The sequence below is a fragment of the Physeter macrocephalus genome, chromosome 11, assembly GCF_002837175.3.
Source record: "Physeter macrocephalus isolate SW-GA chromosome 11, ASM283717v5, whole genome shotgun sequence".
Lineage (NCBI taxonomy): Eukaryota > Metazoa > Chordata > Mammalia > Artiodactyla > Physeteridae > Physeter > Physeter macrocephalus.
The window spans coordinates 49,989,920-50,007,275 of NC_041224.1; the positions used below are offsets into that span (position 1 = coordinate 49,989,920).

Below are 17,356 nucleotides of genomic sequence, written 5' to 3' on the forward strand. Positions count from 1 at the left end.
TTCTTCAGTGATCTCTTGGTTATTTAGTAGTGCATTGTTTAGCCTCCATGTGTTTGTATTTTTTATAGTTTTTTTTCCTGTAATTGATATCTAGTCTTATAGCATTATGGTCAGAAAATATACTTGATATGATTTCAATTTTCTTAATTTACCAAGGTTGATTTGTGATCCAAGATATGATCTATCCTGGAGAACGTTCCATGAGTACTTGAGAAGAAAGTGTATTGTGTTCTTTTTGGATGGAATGTCCTATAAATACCAATTAAGTCCATCTCTAATGTGTCACTTAAAGCTTGTGTTTCCTTACTTATTTTCAATTTGGATGATCTGTCCATTGGTGAAAGTGTGGTGTTAAAGTCCCCTACTACTATTGTGTTACTGTCGATTTCCCCTCTTATGGCTGATAGCATTTGTCTTATATACGGAGGTGCTCCTGTGTTGGGTGCACAAATATTTACAATTGTTATAACTTCTTGGACTGATCCCTTGATCATTACGTAGTGTCCTTCTTTGTCTCTTGTACTAGTCTTTATTTTAAAGTCTATTTTGTCTGATATGAGAATTGCTACTCCAGCTTTCTTTTGATTTCCATTTGCATGGAATATCTTTTTCCATCCCCTCACTTTCAGTCTGTATGTGTCCCTAAGTATGAAGTGGGTCTCTTGCAGACAGCATATATATGGGTCTTGTTTTTGTACCTATTAAGCCAGTCTATGTCTTTTGGTTGGAGCATTTAATTCATTTACATTTAAGGTAATTACCAATATGTATGTTCCTATTACCATTTTCTTAATTGTTTTGGGTTTGTTATTGTAGGTCTTTTCCTTCTCTTGTGTTTCCTGCCTAGAGAAGTTCCTTTATCATTTGTTATAAAGCTGGTTTGGTGGTGCTGAATTCTCTTAGCTTTTGCTTGTCTGTAAAGGTTTTAATTTCTCTGTCGAATCTGACTGAGATCCTTGCTGGGTACACTAATTGGAGGTTTTTCCCTTTCATCACTTTAAATATGTCCTGCCACACCCTTTTGGCTTGCAGAGTTGCTGCTGAAAGATCAGCTGTTAACCTTATGGGGATTCCCTTGTATGTCAGTTGTTGTTTTTCCCTTGCTGCTTTTAATATTTATCTTTGTATTTAATTTTTGATAGTTTGATTAATATGTGTCTTGGCGTGTTTCTCATTGGATTTAACCTGTATGGGACTTTCTCCTCTTCCTGGACTTGACTGACTATTTCCTTTCTCATATAGGGAATTTTGAACTATAATCTCTTCAAATATTTTCTCAGTGCCTTTCTTTTTCTCTTCTTCTTCTGGGACACCTATAATTCAAATGTTGGTACATTTAATGTTGTTTCAGAAGTCTCTGAGACTGTTCTCAATTCTTTTCATTCCTTTTTCTTTATTCTGCTCTGCGGTATTTATTTCCACTATTCATCTTCCAGTTCACTTATCCATTCTTCTGCCTCAGTTATTCTGCTATTGAGTCCTTCTAGAGAATTCTTAATTTCATTTATTGTGTTGTTCATCATTGTTTGCTTGCTCTTTTCCTTTTCTAGGTCCTTGTTAAACGTTTCTTGTATTTTCTCCATTCTTTTTTTATGGGGGGGGGACACGGGCTTAGTTGCTCTGTGGCATGTGGGATCTTCCTGGGAACCTGTGTCCCCTACATTGGCAGGCATATTCTTTTTTTTTTTTTTGAACTTTTGAATTTTATTTTATTTATTTTTTTATACAGCAGGTTCTTATTAGTTATCCATTTTTTACACATTAGTGTATGTCAATCCCAATCTCCCAATTCATCACACCACCACCCTCCCTGCCACTTTCCTCCATTGGTGTCCATACGTTTGTTCTCTACATCTGTGTTTCTATTTCTGCCCTGCAAACCAGTTCATCTGTACCATTCTTCTAGGTTCCATATATATGTGTTTATATACAATATTTGTTTTTCTCTTTCTGACTTACTTCACTCTGTATGACAGTCTCTAGATCCATCAACATCTCAACAAATGACTGAATTTCGTTCCTTTTTATGGCTGAGAAATATTCCATTCTATATATGTACCACATCTTCTTTATCCATTTGTCTGTCGATGGCCATTTAGGATGTTTCCATGTCCTGGCTTTTGTAAATAGTGCTGCAATGAACATTGGGGTGCATGTGTCTTTATGAATTATCGTTTTCTCTGGGTATAGGCCAGGCAGTGGGATTGCTGGGTCATATGGAAATACTATTTTTATTTTTTAAGGAACCTCCCTACTGTTGTTCTCCATAGTGGCTGTATCAATTTACATTCCCACCAAGAGTGCAAGAGGGTTCCCTTTTCTCCACACCCTCTCCAGTTTTTCCATTACTCTAGGAGGTGGATCAAAAAGGATCTTGCTGTGATTGATGTCAAAGAGTGTTCTTCCTATGTTTTCCTCTAAGAGTTTTATAGTGTCCGGTCCCTTTTCTCCACACCCTCTCCAGCATTTGTTGTGTGTAGATTTTCTGATGATGCCCATTGTACTGGTGTGAGGTGATACCTCACTGTAGTTTTGATTTGCATTTCTCTAATAATTAGTGATGTTGAGCAGTTTTTCATGTGCTTCTTGGCCATCTGTATGTCTTCTTTGGAGAAAAGTCTATTTAGGTCTTCTGCCCATTTTTGGATTGGGTTGCTTTTTTTTATTATCGAGCTGCACGAGCTGTTTATATATTTTGGAGATTAATCCTTTGTCCGTTGATTTGTTTGCAAATATTTTCTCCCATTCTGAGGGTTGTCTTTTCGTCTTATTTGTAGTTTCCTTTCCTTTGCAAAAGCTTTTAAGTTTCATTAGGTCCCATTTGTTTATTTTTGTATTTTTTTCCATTACTCTAGGAGGTGGATCAAAAAGGATCTTGCTGTGATTGATGTCAAAGAGTGTTCTTCCTATGTTTTCCTCTAAGAGTTTTATAGTGTCCGGTCTTACATTTAGGTCTTTAATCTATTTTGAGTTTATTTTTTGTATAGTGTTAGGGAGTGTTCTAATTTCATTCTCTTACATGTAGCTGTCCAGTTTCCCCAGCACCACGTATTGAATAGGCTGTCTTTTCTTCATTGTATATCCTTGCCACCTTTGTCATACATTAGTTGACCATAGGTGCGTGGGTTTATCTCTGGGCTTTCTATGTCTTATGGTTTTATGCATACAGGTCTTTTGTCTCCCTAGGTAGGTTTGTTCCTAAGTATTTTGTTCTTTTTGTTGCAATGGTAAATGGGAGTGTTTCCTTAATTTCTCTTTCAGATATTTCATCATTAGTGTATAGGAATGCAAGAGAATTCTGTGCATTAATTTTGTATCCTGAAACTTTACCAAATTCATTGATTAACTCTAGTAGTTTTCTGGTGGCATGTTTAGGATTCTGTATGTATAGTATCATGTCATCTGCAAACAGTGACAGTTTTACTTCTTCTTTTCCAATTTGTATTCATTTTATTTCTTTTTCTTCTCTGATTGCTGTGACTAGGACTTCAAAACTATGTTGAATAATAGTGTTGATAGTGGACATCCTTGTCTTGTTCCTGATCTTAGAGGAAATGCTTTCAGTTTTTCACCATTGAGAATGATGTTTGCTTTGGGTTTGTCATATATGGCCTTTATTATGTTGAGGTAGGTTCCCTCTATGCCCACTTTCTGGAGAGTTTTTATCATAAATCAGTGTTGAAGGCCTTACAGAATGAGTTTGGGAGTGTTCCTTTCTCTGCAATTTTTTGGAAGAGTTTGAGAAGGATGGGTGTTAGCTCTTCTCTAAATGTTTGATAGAATTCACCTGTGAAGCCATCTGGTCCTGAACTTTTGTTTGTTGGAAGATTTTAAATCACAGTTTCAATTTCATTACTTGTGATTGGTCTGTTCATATTTTCTATTTCTCCTGGTTCAGTCTTGGAAGGTGATACCTTTCTAAGAATTTGTCTCTTTGATTTCTTCAGTGATCTTGGTTATTTAGTAACGTATTGTTTAGCCTCCATGTGTTTGTGCTTTTTATGTTTTTTTCCCTGTAATTGATTTCTAATCTCATAGCGTTATGGTCATAAAAGATGCTTGATATGATTGCCATTTTCTTAAATCTACTGAGGCTTGATTTGTGATCCAAGATGGGATCTATCCTGGAGAATGTTCCATGCGCACTTGAAAAGAAAGAGTAATCTGCTGTTTTTGGATGGAATGTTCTATAAATATCAATTAAATCTATCTGGTCTATTGTGTCATTTAAAGCTTGTGTTTCCTTATTAATTTTCTGTTTGGATGATCTGTCCATTGGTGTAAGTGAGGTGTTAAAGTCCCCCACTGTTACTGTGTTACTGTCGATTTCCTCTTTTATAGCTGTAAGCACTTGCCTTATGTATTGAGGTGCTCCTATTTCCAAGATTTTGGATCATCTTTACTATCATTACTCTGAATTCTGTTTTAGGTAGACCGCCTATTTCCTCTTCATTTTTTTGGTCTCGTGGGTCTTTACCTTGCTCCTTCATCTGCTGTGTATTTCTCTGTCTTCTCATTTTGCTTATCTTACTGTGTTTGGGGTCTTCTTTTCACAGGCTGCAGGTTCATAGTTCCCGTTGTTTTTGGTGTCTGCCTCCAGTGAGTAAGGTTGGTTCAGTGGGTTGTGTAGGCTTCCTGGTGGAGGGGACTCGTGCCTGTGTTCTGGTGGACGAGGCTGGATCTTGTCTTTCTGGTGAGCAGGACCACATCCAGTGGTGTGTTTTGGGGTGTCTGTGAACTTATTATGATTTTGTTCAGCCTCTCTGCTAATGGGTGGGGTTGTGTTCCTGTCTTGCTCGTTGTTTGGCATGGGGTGTCCAACACTGAAGCTTGTTGGTCATTGAGTGGAGCTGGGTCTTAGCATTGAGACAGAGATCTCTGGGAGAGCTCTCGCCGATTGATATTGTGAGGGACTGGGAGGTCTCTGGTGGACCAATGTCCTGAACTCGGCTCTCCCACCTCAGAGGCTCAGGACTCACACCTGGCTGGAGCACCAAGACCCTGTCAGCTACATGGCCAGGTTCGTGGGTAGTTTCTTGCCTTTTGGGAAGTCTGAGGTCTTCTGCCAGTGTTCAGTGGCTGTTCTGTAGGAGTTGTTCCACATGTAGATGTATTTTTGATGTATTTGCGGGGAAGGAGGTGATCTCCACGTCTTACTCCTCTGCCGTCTTAAAGGTCCTCCTGACATTTAATAGCTTCTTAAATGTTAGTTACAGTATGGAATCTGAAACCATACAAGTGAACATTCATACTGTTACATTAGAGTCCATTCATTTATCTTAAGCTCTGAATGAATCTTTAAACAAATGCCTGTTTTTATTTTTATTTTATTTTATTTTATCCATTTATTTTTGGCCGTGCCCCATGGCCTGCAAGATCTTTGTTCCCCAACTAGGTATTGAACCTGGGCCTCGGCAGTGAAAGCACCGAGTCCTAACCACTGGACTGCCAGGGAATTTCCGCAATTGATATTTTTTAAAATCATGCATTAATCATTTGGAGAATATTAGTTCACTGAATGATATAGATTTTCCAAATATTGACATATTATACAATATCAAAAGTCACATCAGTTACCATCATCACAAATCTCATCAGGAAAACCTTTAAATATGTTGAAGCTATCAAGTTTATGGTGGTAAATACAAATCTTCTAAACTTCTACTTTTTGGTTGAAAGCTCAAATTTTATTATTGGCAACAAATATTTTCAGTTGTTTTCCTTGAAATGACAATCTCGCTTCATTCATTTGAGAAAACGTTCACCAAAAATGCAAGTCTGACTAACCATAGTTGTCCATGTATCAGTTGTTGTTTCAAGTAAAAATGTTTCATGGGAAAAAAACCTGCTAATTCAGCCCCCAACTCAAATAATTGCCTAAGTGCTTTCCCTCAAAACAGAACAGCATCTAGAAGTGGACAGCTCTCCCCATGAAATCTTATTCTTTTTGCCTTTTCACTACTTGCTTTTTTTCCTCCATTAATGCACAGGAAGACAATGCGCCTTACCTCTGGCAACTTAATCTACTGCTAAGGCCATAGATGCACTACAAAAATCCCTAGATTGTCTTGCTAAGGTGGCTTTTAGATAATAAAATTGCTTTAGATTACTAATTGGCTGAACAAGGAGGAGACTGTTCCATAGCAAATTTCCTTTGTAGTACCTGGATCAACACCTCTGGTATTGTAGCAAATACAAGAAATTAACAAGATACTTGACTAAAACCGACTGGTGCCCCTTCAGTTACTTTCTTTGATTTATTTGATTCCAACCAGTTTGTTTCATGGGGGCCCTAGCTAAGGAGTATACTTCAGACTCTTTGTATTATTCTCCTAATAGTTATCATTATAGTGTCCCTGGTGCACTATATTCTCTCAAAGGTCTTAAATGCATGTTCACAGCCATCAGCAGTACATCAGATGGTCTCACTGCACTTGGAGAAACAGAAACAATATGAACACCTAAAATAATTCTTCCACATACCTGATATCATAACATGAGTTTCACAATGAGACAGCAGCTGCTTAACTCTGATGGTGATTGAGAGTGGTGCTAATACTAAATTTATGGTCCATCTCTCATGTATAAGAGGATGACCAAAAGGGGGAAATTGTTTAATTAGTTAAACATGGAGGCCATTGGACTGAAGTGGCTCTAATGCCATGGCAGCCTCTGTAAGCAAACCAAAATCTAAGCCTGTAAATGCCTCAGGGCTACAAAATTAAAACACTAAGGACAGCCAATCACAAACAGCCAACTAGGCTTTAAGCTAAGCCAATCAATAATTTCCTTTACTTTGCTTCTGCTTTTTCTCTATAAAAAGTCCTTTCCTGAGCTCCTGACAGTGGAGCATTTCTAACCACTTCCAGTTTAGTGCTGCCCAATTTCATTTGATTTTCCCTCAAATAAACTTTTAAAATAAAAAAAAAAGGAAGCCCAGAGGGGAGGAGGAGCCCCATACTGAGGGGGGTGAGCTGAGGGGAATGAGGCAATTATGCATATCCATATTCAGAAATAATCACAATTCTTAATTTCATTTAATGTCCATACCTGCTTTTAATACAAGGACCAATATACACATGCTGAATTAATTTCCTGTTGCTGCTATAACAAAGTATCACAACTTAGTGGTTTAAAACAACACAGATTTCTTATCTTACAGTTCAGTAGGTCAGAAGTCTGACATAGGTCTCAACGGGCTAAAATAAAAGTATTGGCAGGGCTATGTTCCTTTCTGGAGGCCCAGAAAAGAATCTAGTTCCTTGCATTCTTCATTTTCTAGAGGATAACTTAATTCCTTAACCCATAACCCCTTCCCTCATCCTCAAAACCAGTAATATCAATTTCCCTGACCGTTCTACCATCATCACATGCTTTCTCTCTGACCACAGCTGAGAAATGTTCTCCAATTTTAAGGACTCCTGATTAGATTGGGCCCACCTTAATAATCCAGGGTAGTTCCCCATCTCAAGGTTTGTAGCCTAGTCACATCTGCAAAGTCCCCACATCACGTGTTCAAGCCAGCATCATCTCTTACCTGTATCTCACCTGGATTATTATTATATAAATATATTATATTATAACTGGTCTCCATTGTTCTACTCTTTCCCACTATAGATAATTATCCTCACAGCAAGATAAAAAGTTGTGTTTTGCACATTTTAAGTTTGATATTCTTGTTATACAATCAAGAGGATTTCAAATAGTTTTCTGGTATATATATGAATCTTCAATTCTGGAGTTCAGGAAGAGTTTTTGATTGGACATATGAATTTAGGACACATCACTGTATACATGGCATTTAAAATCACAGGGCTGGAAGAGATCACCAAAGGAGCAGAGCTACAAAAGAGGCTGAGAACTGAGTCCTAGGGTATTTTAACAAGGAAAAAAAAATCATCAAAGACTACTAGTCTATCAATGAAAGTAAGAGGAAAACTAGGAGCTTGTGGCTTTCTGGAAGAAAGTATTTTAGGAAAAATCAAGTAATCCGCTATGTCAAATGCTGTTGAGAAGTTGAACAGTATGAAAACTGAATATGAGGATTGTTAATGGATTTGGCAAGATGGAAGTAGTGATTTCAACAAGAGCAGTTTCAGAGAAGTAGGTACAAAAGCCTGACTGCAGTGTGTGGCAGCTTTGGAAATGTGTCACTTAGATCTCTGGCTGCAGGGAGCATAGTTGACTGACAGCCCCAGCTGCAGTCCCTGTAAATCCATCACTGGATTTGTGCTCAAACCAAGCTTTCTGCTGGCAACCCCTAGCCAGTGATTGAACCTGGAGAGGTGTTAGTGCAGGTCCATTCCTGTGAGAGACAGGATTCTTCTAATAGGTAACTTTAGTTAAGGACTTCCCATTAGCCTCACCAAAACTTTCTTAGAATTGAGCTGCAGTCTGAGGTTCTTCCCAATCCTCCTTCCATCCCCTCTCCTTTCTGATGTAGGCATCAGACCTATATAACTGACTAACGGCTCTTCCCAACTACTTCTGCTCTCTCCCTTTATCGTTCACAGACATTTCTCCCAATATATCTCTTACCCATCTGATCCCATTTGGGTATCTACTTCTCAGAGTAGTTTAACACAGAGTAGGTTAAATAAAGAATAGGAGGAAACAAACACTATAAAGAGGAGCAGAAAAATTACACCTGGTGAGGGAACATGAGGTCTAGGTTTGCTGTTGTTGGGATGTTGTGTAGATATGAGCTATTACATGTTTGCATGTTGACCAGAATTATCCCATAGAGAAGGAAAACTAATGATGTAGGAGACAGAAGATAATTTTAGAAACAAAGGGCTTAAGTAGACAAACAGGTACGGATCCAGTACACAAAGAGAGAGGTCACCAGCTCCAGCATCTTTTCATCTGTATCTCCCTGTTGGGTTATACCCCGCAGGCCTACAAGACTTGTGGCTGTCCAGCCTCAAGACCAAATAAAGAGCCTGGAGACAATGACAGAGACATCAATGGTTTTTTGGATAGGGGGATCTTACACAGCCAAGAAAAAGGTCCTGGAGTGATACCCCACTGTGTACAACAGACAGCACCCAGGACGTGGCAACAGTCTCCACAAGTTGGGGGAGAAGGAGGCAACAATTTATAGAGGGAATTGATATTAGGTTGGCTCATCAGTTACCAGGGAAACCAGCAGCGGGCCGGGGGCAAGCATGTGGGCAGTTACTGATTAAGCCCTATGATTAAGAGGATTGGATAATCATGTGAGTGAAGCAGGGACTGGTCAAGCAGGGGATGTACAGAGAGCAAGAGAAGAGCCATTTTAAATGGCCTGACCAGGCACTCCATAGTTCATCCAGCTCTTCAAAGCCAGAAAGAAATACACCTTCCAGGGTAGAAGTAGTTTGTAATGTTCTTTAACACACATTATCTCATTTGATCCTCACAACTATACATGAATTGGCAGGCATTAGCATCATATGTATAAAAGGTAAGAAAACTAAAATTCAAAGAGCTTAAGTGAATTTCCAGGGTTTCTATGATTGGGAAAGAATAGACCTGAGAGTTAAAACTTTGTCTTCTGATTCCATGTCTAGTATTCATTTTATTACTACACCCTGCTGCCTCTAAGAAAACACAAGAGGTTGTATGGAGGCTATAAAGAACAGGGTGGGCAGGGGATAATTATACCAGAGTTGAAAGTCAGTGTAGGGGAGAACTGGAGCTCATATTCAGGAGCCCAGAACTACTGAATAAATACATCCATCAGCAAATGTGAAATCGAATGGAGTCCTTCTGACTGACAGATCATTCTGAAGATACGAGCCAGCCAATACAAAATCCAAGTGTATAGCAACAAGACAGATGCTGGGATACTGCAGACCAGAACAAGAAGGCTCAAAGCTGAGAGCAGGAAGGAATAGTTGGGAGAATTTCTGGCCCCCTAGGGCAGTGCTTCAGGCATTTTTATAGGGTGCCACACTTAGGCCGTAGATTGGAAGGGAATCATTAAGGATTCTGAGTTAGCAGGGATGTAGGCGTGTTAGAATTCAAAGATTACTGAATTCAAAGTTTCCTGTCATGGGAGACCATATGGATGCGCTCAAGAATACTAAGAGAGAAGCTGGGGGATTGAGGGAAGGTTGTGACAGAGGCAGATGACTAATTCCTCCTGATACACTGATGATGTTTGGGATGGGGGAAGATTCCTCTCTGGATCTGAGGGTAAATATTTGATTAGTTTAATGAAGAGGTAAAACTGGTGTCATGTCTTTAAGTCCTTAGTCACGGGAAGGATGGAAAAGAGGAGGCTTAAGTAGGCCCTGGGTATCAGGAAGGAAGGAACAGGTCTTTTATTTTTTCCTGAATTCCTTGATCACAATGGTGAATAATACATCTTTCTTGACTTGTTAAAGCTTTAGAATGCTTAATTGTCATGTTCTTGTCCAAAACATCATCTTTTTTTGCAAAAATTATGTCTGCTTTTTCCATTATAGGGACAGAAATAACAATAGTTCCCACTTCACATTACACAGCCTTCCTGTACATAAAACCCAGTCAATTCTGCCAACCCATCTCTCCCTATCTTTCTCCCCCTCTCCTCCTCTTTTCCTCTCTCCTCTCATTCCCTTCCTCTGCCTCTGTCTCTGTCTCTCTCTTATAAGCATGCTCTAGAATGTAAGTTTTGACCTTATAGTTTTTTTCATAAACTCTATCTTCCTCATGAAGGGAGGATCAGTCATTAAGGATGTATAGTGGAGAAAGAGAGTAAAGAAATCTCAAGATCCACCATAAAAGACCAAAACCACAATGAGAGTTATAGACAGGAAACAACTGAGAGGAAGCTGAGTAATGCAACCTAGCAGTCCATACCTTTGGCTGAAGTTCCATTGGCACTCCATCTTTCAGAACCCTGGGATGCATGAAGGATGACTAAGAGAGAAGAAGTAAATGGAATATATGTGCAAATATGTATCCTTTAGTTCAGATTGTTCACTGACCATTTAAATATTTTCTCTCTTCCAGATCTGGCCTCTGATCCTCAAATATAATTGAAGTCCTCTTACTCTTAAATAGAAATAAATCTTCTCATCATATAGGCAATCCCTACATTTTACACTCTATATTTTGCTACTGCATTCATCTTAGGCTTCTTATACTATAGATTTTTATGCAGTTTACACCCATTGTCTTAATTTGTTCAATACTGAATTAACCATTTTCCATTCAGCCCTCCTGTGCTCTGGACTAAGTGCCTTCATAGATTATGAACTACACAAGGGAAGAGTATTATTTCTCTCTGTGATCTGTCACAGGGGAGGATCCCCCCAAAATGTTGCATAGATACATGGATGAGTGGATGAATGGATGGATTACTCTCCCCTTATCCTCCATTCTCCACCTATTAATGCCTTACCTCAAATGCTCCCTCTTTCACGAAACCACTCTTGAGTTTATCCTCCAGATATTTGCCCTCATTTATTTGAATCCTTAAAGACTTTGTCTCATTTATCTTTGTATCTCCTGTTGTATCTAATACAGAATTTAGTTGAACAATAAATATTTTTGAATGTAATTTAATCTAGAGTAATTTGATTCTCACAATACCCTTGCAAGATAGGTAGAACTGGTATTATTGACCTCATTTTATCAACTAAGAAACTGAGATTTAGAGAAATTAATGATGATCACCTAACTGGCCCAAGAGCTGGCCATGAGGAGAGCACAGAGTGGGAGAGGAGAACCAGCGTCTACCAGCATCATTTCCTGGCTCAGTATGCTTTAAGCAGATCTGCTTTTAAACAGCCTTTAAAAGGAACGTGCTGGGTCATAAAAAACAAAAAACTTCTGCATGTAGGAAGAGGATAAGGTCTTTAACGATATTTTCCTGCTTTGATCTTTCCTTTAGTAGGGCATACGTCATATTTTCCTTTTAACCAGCATACATCCATCACCATACACCATCTTACCCAGATGTCTTATGTGTCTAGAATCTGTTCTTATGCTTTAATGTCACCATTCCCATCTAGTCAAGGCCCCCTCTGTAGTGGGGAGTATACAATTGCTGTGGTTCTTTAATTGCCCCTTTCACCATATGGATCCCTCCACCTTCCAGTTAATTTTCCACATGAATGCTAATAAACCTTTCAAAAATGTCATCGTTTACATACCTGCCAACACCACCCCACAATATTTTTTAATGGCTGTCCTCTGATTCCAGAATAGGATCAAATTCTTCAGCCTGAAATTCCATCTGCTCACAGCCTCATCACCAACCTCATTTCCAACCTTTCCTTGTACTAGTCCTCAAAGGAGCCTTGTGTTCTTTAAGCTCAGTGTTCTCTCCCCTCTTAGTCAACTCTGCTATTTAAAAATGTCTTCTCCTTTCTTCACCTTTTATCTAAATGCTACACTATCTTCAAAGCACAGCTCAAAGGCTACCTTCACTCTGAAGTTTTACCATATACATCATCCTTTGGTAATCACTCTTCCCTTGAATTCCCTTTAGCACTATTCATATGCTACCTGACTATCTTTTAAGGTACATATACTCACTGACCCCAAATAAATCTTTAATCGTCCCAAACTGAAGCTGTATAGCCATTAAACAGTAACTCTCCACTCGCCCCAGCCACTGTTTTAAAAAATCTCCTCTTGTGATTATACTGTGCACTATGATTGAGAAACTCTGATTTATAGGTTAGCCCATCCATCCTCAGCTCTAGCCCCATGTTACCACTGAGCCTTAGAAATCATTGTTGACTGCACTGTGCCACAGGTGGTGACATTCTGTGGTATCTTGTTAGCAAGCTTTCCTAAACTTTTCATTGGGGCAGTTGACTGTGTACATGGCTCCTTTCTGCTCAGGTTTCTGGTGTTACCCAGATCTGTGTGACTCTTGTTGTTCACAGCACTAAGGGACTCAAGCTCTGTTTTCCAGCTCACTCTCTGAGTCTTGTCCCGTATTTCTCAGGGTTTGGTCCCCAACTTGTTTAGGTTTTCTTTTTTCAAAAAAAATTCTGGAATGTCCTGGATTTGCATCTTCATAATCATCCTCTCCAATACATTCCTGCCTGAAGGGGAGGATGAAGCTTTTTCTTTGTGGTAGTCATTCTACATCATTCATTGCCCATGAGGTGTCAAGTGACCATTATGTTAAAGAAACGTGTAAGACCCTGGGCATTTTAGAAGGCACTAATTATTGATAGCGGGAAAAGGTGATGAACAAATCTTAAGCTTTCCATTTCAGGATAATGAACTGATTCTTAACTTTTTTAGCTGCTAAAATATCTAGAATGCATTATTTATTCATTGCTCTTCTATCATAACATAGAACTTGATGAGAATGAGGAGAAATAGAGAGGGGTTAAATAGACTTATTTAAAATTTTGAAGTTACAATGTTGAAGTTGTAAGCCTACTTCCACTCATGTTTGAAATTAAGGCAACAACATATGTCAAGGAAGAGTAAAGAACAAAAAGTAAGGTGCAATTATTTAGACTTTTTATCATTGACTTACCTACTGAGCACCTGCTACCATACGAGATACAGAGAGAAGTTCAAAAATGAAAATGCATGGTCCTGAGGACCTTCAAGATGGCGAGGGAGTAAGACGTGGAGATCACCTTCCTCCCCACAAATACATCAGAAATACATCTACATGTGGAACAACTCCTACAGAACTCCTACTGAACGCTGGCAGAAGACCTCAGACTACCCAAAAGGCAAGGAACTCCCCACGTACCTGGGTAGGGCAAAAGAAAAAAGGAAATACAGAGACAAAAGAATAGGGACTGGACCTGCACATCAGGGAGGGAGCTGTGAAGGAGGAAAAGTTTCCACACACTAGGAAGACCCTTCACTGGTGGAGATGGGGATAGGCGGGGGGGCTTCGGAGCCACCGAGGAGAGTGCAGCAACAGGCGTGCAGAGGGCAAAGCGAAGAGATTCCCACACAGAGGATCCAGAGGGCAAAGCGAAGAGATTCCCGCACAGAGGATCCAGAGGGCAAAGCGAAGAGATTCCCGCACAGAGGATCGGGGCCGACCAGCACTCACCAGCCTGAGAGGCTTGTCTTCTCATCCACCAGGGCGGGTGGGGGCTGGGAGCTGAGGCTCGAGCTCTGGACGTCAGATTGCAGGGAGAGGACTGGGGTTGGCTGCATGAACACAGCCTGAAGGGGGCTAGTGCGCCACAGCTAGCCAGGAGGGAGTTCGGAGAAAAGTTTGGACCTGCCTAAGAGGCAAGACACCATCGTTTCGGGGTGCACGAGGAGAGGGGACTCAGAGCACTGCCTAAATGAGCTCCAGACACAGGCATGAGCGTGGCTATCAGCGCAGACACCAGAGACGGGCACGAAATGCTAACACTGCTGCTGCAGCCACCAAGAAGCCTGTGTGCAAGCACAGGTCACTATCCACACCTCCCCTCCCGGGAGACTGTGCAGCCCGCCACTGCCAGGGTCCTGTGATCCAGGGAAAACTTCCACAGGAGAACACACGGCACACCTCAGGCTGTTGCAATGGCATGCCGGCCTCTGCCACCGCAGGCTCGCCCCGCATTCCATATCCCTCCCTCCCCCCAGCCTGAGTGAGTCAGCGCCCCCCAGTCAGCTGCTCCTTTAACCCCCTCCTGTCTGGGTGAAGAACAGACACCAGAGGGCGACCTACATGCACAGGCGGGGGCCAAATCCAAAGCTGAACCCCGGGAGCTGTGCGAACAAAGAAGAGAAAGAGAAATCTCTCCCAGCAGCCTCAGGAGCAGTGGATTAAATCTCCACAATCAACCTGACGTACCCTGCATCTGTGGAATGCAGTGAATAGACAATAAATCATCCCAAAACTGAGGCGGTGGACTTTGAGAGCAACTGTAGACTTGGGGTTTGCTGTCTGCATCTAATTTGTTTCTAGTTTTATGTTTATCTTAGTTTAGTATTTAGAGCTTATTATCATTGGTAGATTTGTTTATTGATTTGGTTGCTCTCTTCCTTTTTTAAAATATATATATTTTTTTTCCTTTTACTCTTTTTGTGAGTGTGTATGTGTATGCTTCTTTGTGTGATTTAGTCTGTATAGGTTTGCTTTTACCATTTGCCCTAGTGTTCTGTCTGTCTGTTTTTTTACTAAAGATTTTAGAGCTTGTTATTGTTGGTGGATGTGTTTATTGGGTTGGTTGCTCTCTTCTTTTATTTTTTAAATTACTTTTTAATTTTTTAAATATTTTTTAATATTCTTTTAAACTTTTAATTTTAATAACTTTATTTTTTTCTTTCTTTCTTTCTTTTTTACTTTTCTCCCCTTTCTTCTCAGCCATGCGGCTGACAGGGTCTTGGAGCTCTGGCCAGGTGTCAGGCCTGAGCCTCTGAGGTGGCAGAGCCAAGTTCAGGACACTGGTCCAACAGAGACCTCCCAGTCCCTCATAATATCAATCAGCGAGACCTCTCCCAGAGATGTCCATCTCAACACTAAGACCCAGCTCCACTCAACAACCAGCAAGATCCAGTGCTGGACACCCCATGCCAAACAACTAGCAAGATAGGAACACAACCCCATCCATTAGCAGAGAGGCTGACTAAAATCATAATAAGTTCACAGACACCCCAAAACACACCACCAGACACGGCCCTGCCCACCAGAAAGACAAGATCCAGCCTCATCCACCAGAACACAGGCATGAGTCCCCTCCACCACAAATGAAGAGGAAATAGGCACTGTACCTGAAAAAGAATTCAGAATAATGATAGTAAAGATGATCCAAAATCTTGGAAATAGAATGGAGAAAATATAAGAAACGTTTCACAAGGACTTAGAAGAAGAAAAGAGCAAAGAAACAATGATGAACAACACAATAAATGAAATTAAGAATTCTCTAGAAGGACTCAATAGCAGAATAACTGAGGCAGAAGAATGGATAAGCGACCTGGAAGATAAAATAGTGGAAATAACTTGTGCAGAGCAGAATAAAGAAAAAAGAATGAAAAGAATTGAGGACAGTCTCAGAGACCTCTGGGACAACATTAAATGACCAAGATTTGAATTATAGGTGTCCCAGAAGAAGAAGAGAAAGAGAAAGGGACTGAGAAAATATTTGAAGATATTATAGTTGAAAACGTCCCTAATTTGGGAAAGGAAATAGTCAGTCAATTCCAGGAAGCACAGAGAGTCCCATACAGGTTAAATCCAAGGAGAAACACGCCAAGACACATATTAATCAAACTATCAAAAATTAAATACAAACACTAAATATTGAAAGCAGCAAGGGAAAAACAACAACTAACATACAAGGGAATCCCCATAAGGTTAACAGCTGATCTTTCAGCAGCAACTCTGCAAGCCAAAAGGGTGTGGCAAGACATACTTAAAGGAATGAAAGGGAAAAACCTACAACCAAGATTGCTCTACCCAGCAAAGATCTCATTCAGATTTCTTTTTTCATTCAGATTTGATTGAGAAATTTAAACCTTTACAGACAAGCAAAAGCTAAGAGAATTCAGCACCACCAAACCAGCTTTACAAAAAAATGCTAAAGGAACTTCTCTAAGCAGGAAACACAAGAGAAGGAAAAGACCTACAATAACAAAGCCAAAACAATTAAGAAAATGGTAATAGGAACATATATACCGATAATTACCTTAAATGTAAATAGATTTACAATCTATTTACAATCAAAAGACACAGACTGGCTGAATGAATAAGGAACAAGACCTGTACATACACTGTCTATAAGAGACCCACTTCAGACCTAGGGACACATACAGACTGAAAGTGAGGGGATGGAAAAAGATATTCCATGCAAATGGAAATCAAAAGATAGCTGGAGTAGCAATACTCATATCAGATGAAATAGACTTTAAAATAAAGAATGTTACAAGAGACAAGGAAGGACACTACATAATGATGAGGGGATCAGTCAAGAAGAAGATATAACAATTATAAATATATATGCACACAACACAGGAGCACCTCAATACATAAGGCAACTGTTAACACCTGTAAAAGAGGAAATTGACAGTAACACAATAACAGTGTGGGACTTTAACACCTCACTTACACCAATGGACAGATGATCCAAACAGAAAATTAATAAGGAAACACAAGCTTTAAATGACACAATAGACCAGATAGATTTAATGGATATTTATACAACATTCCATCCGAAAACAGCATATTACACTTTCTTCTCAAGTGCGCACGGAACATTCTTCAGGATAGATCACATCTTCGGACACAAATCAAGCCTCAGTAAATTTAGGAAAATTGAAATCATATCAAGCATCTTTTATGACCATAACGCTATGAGATTACAAATCAATTACAGGGAAAAAATCGTAAAAAACACAAACACATGGAGGCTAAACAATACGTTACTAAATAACCAAGAGATCCCTGAAGAAATCAAAGAGG

General features: G+C 39.7%; 2 long non-coding RNA genes across 3 annotated transcripts in view; one reads left to right on the plus strand and one right to left on the minus strand.

Annotated features, from left to right (window-relative positions):
• LOC114487229 (uncharacterized) overlaps positions 1-14,780 on the minus strand; it is a 35,324-nt gene extending 20,544 nt beyond the window's left edge. The window contains exon 1 of the long non-coding RNA XR_003682155.2: positions 14,012-14,780. This is a non-coding gene — a long non-coding RNA (uncharacterized lncRNA). The remainder of the gene's footprint in view (positions 1-14,011) is intronic.
• LOC114487228 (uncharacterized) overlaps positions 1-15,636 on the plus strand; it is a 58,624-nt gene extending 42,988 nt beyond the window's left edge. The window contains exon 4 of one of the 2 annotated variants that reach the window (XR_008618563.1): positions 15,263-15,636. This is a non-coding gene — a long non-coding RNA (uncharacterized lncRNA). Of the gene's footprint in view, positions 1-10,980; positions 11,062-15,262 lie in introns of those variants that run through there. The other variant, XR_003682153.1, reaches the window with a different exon arrangement.
• Positions 15,637-17,356: the final 1,720 nt, after the last annotated feature.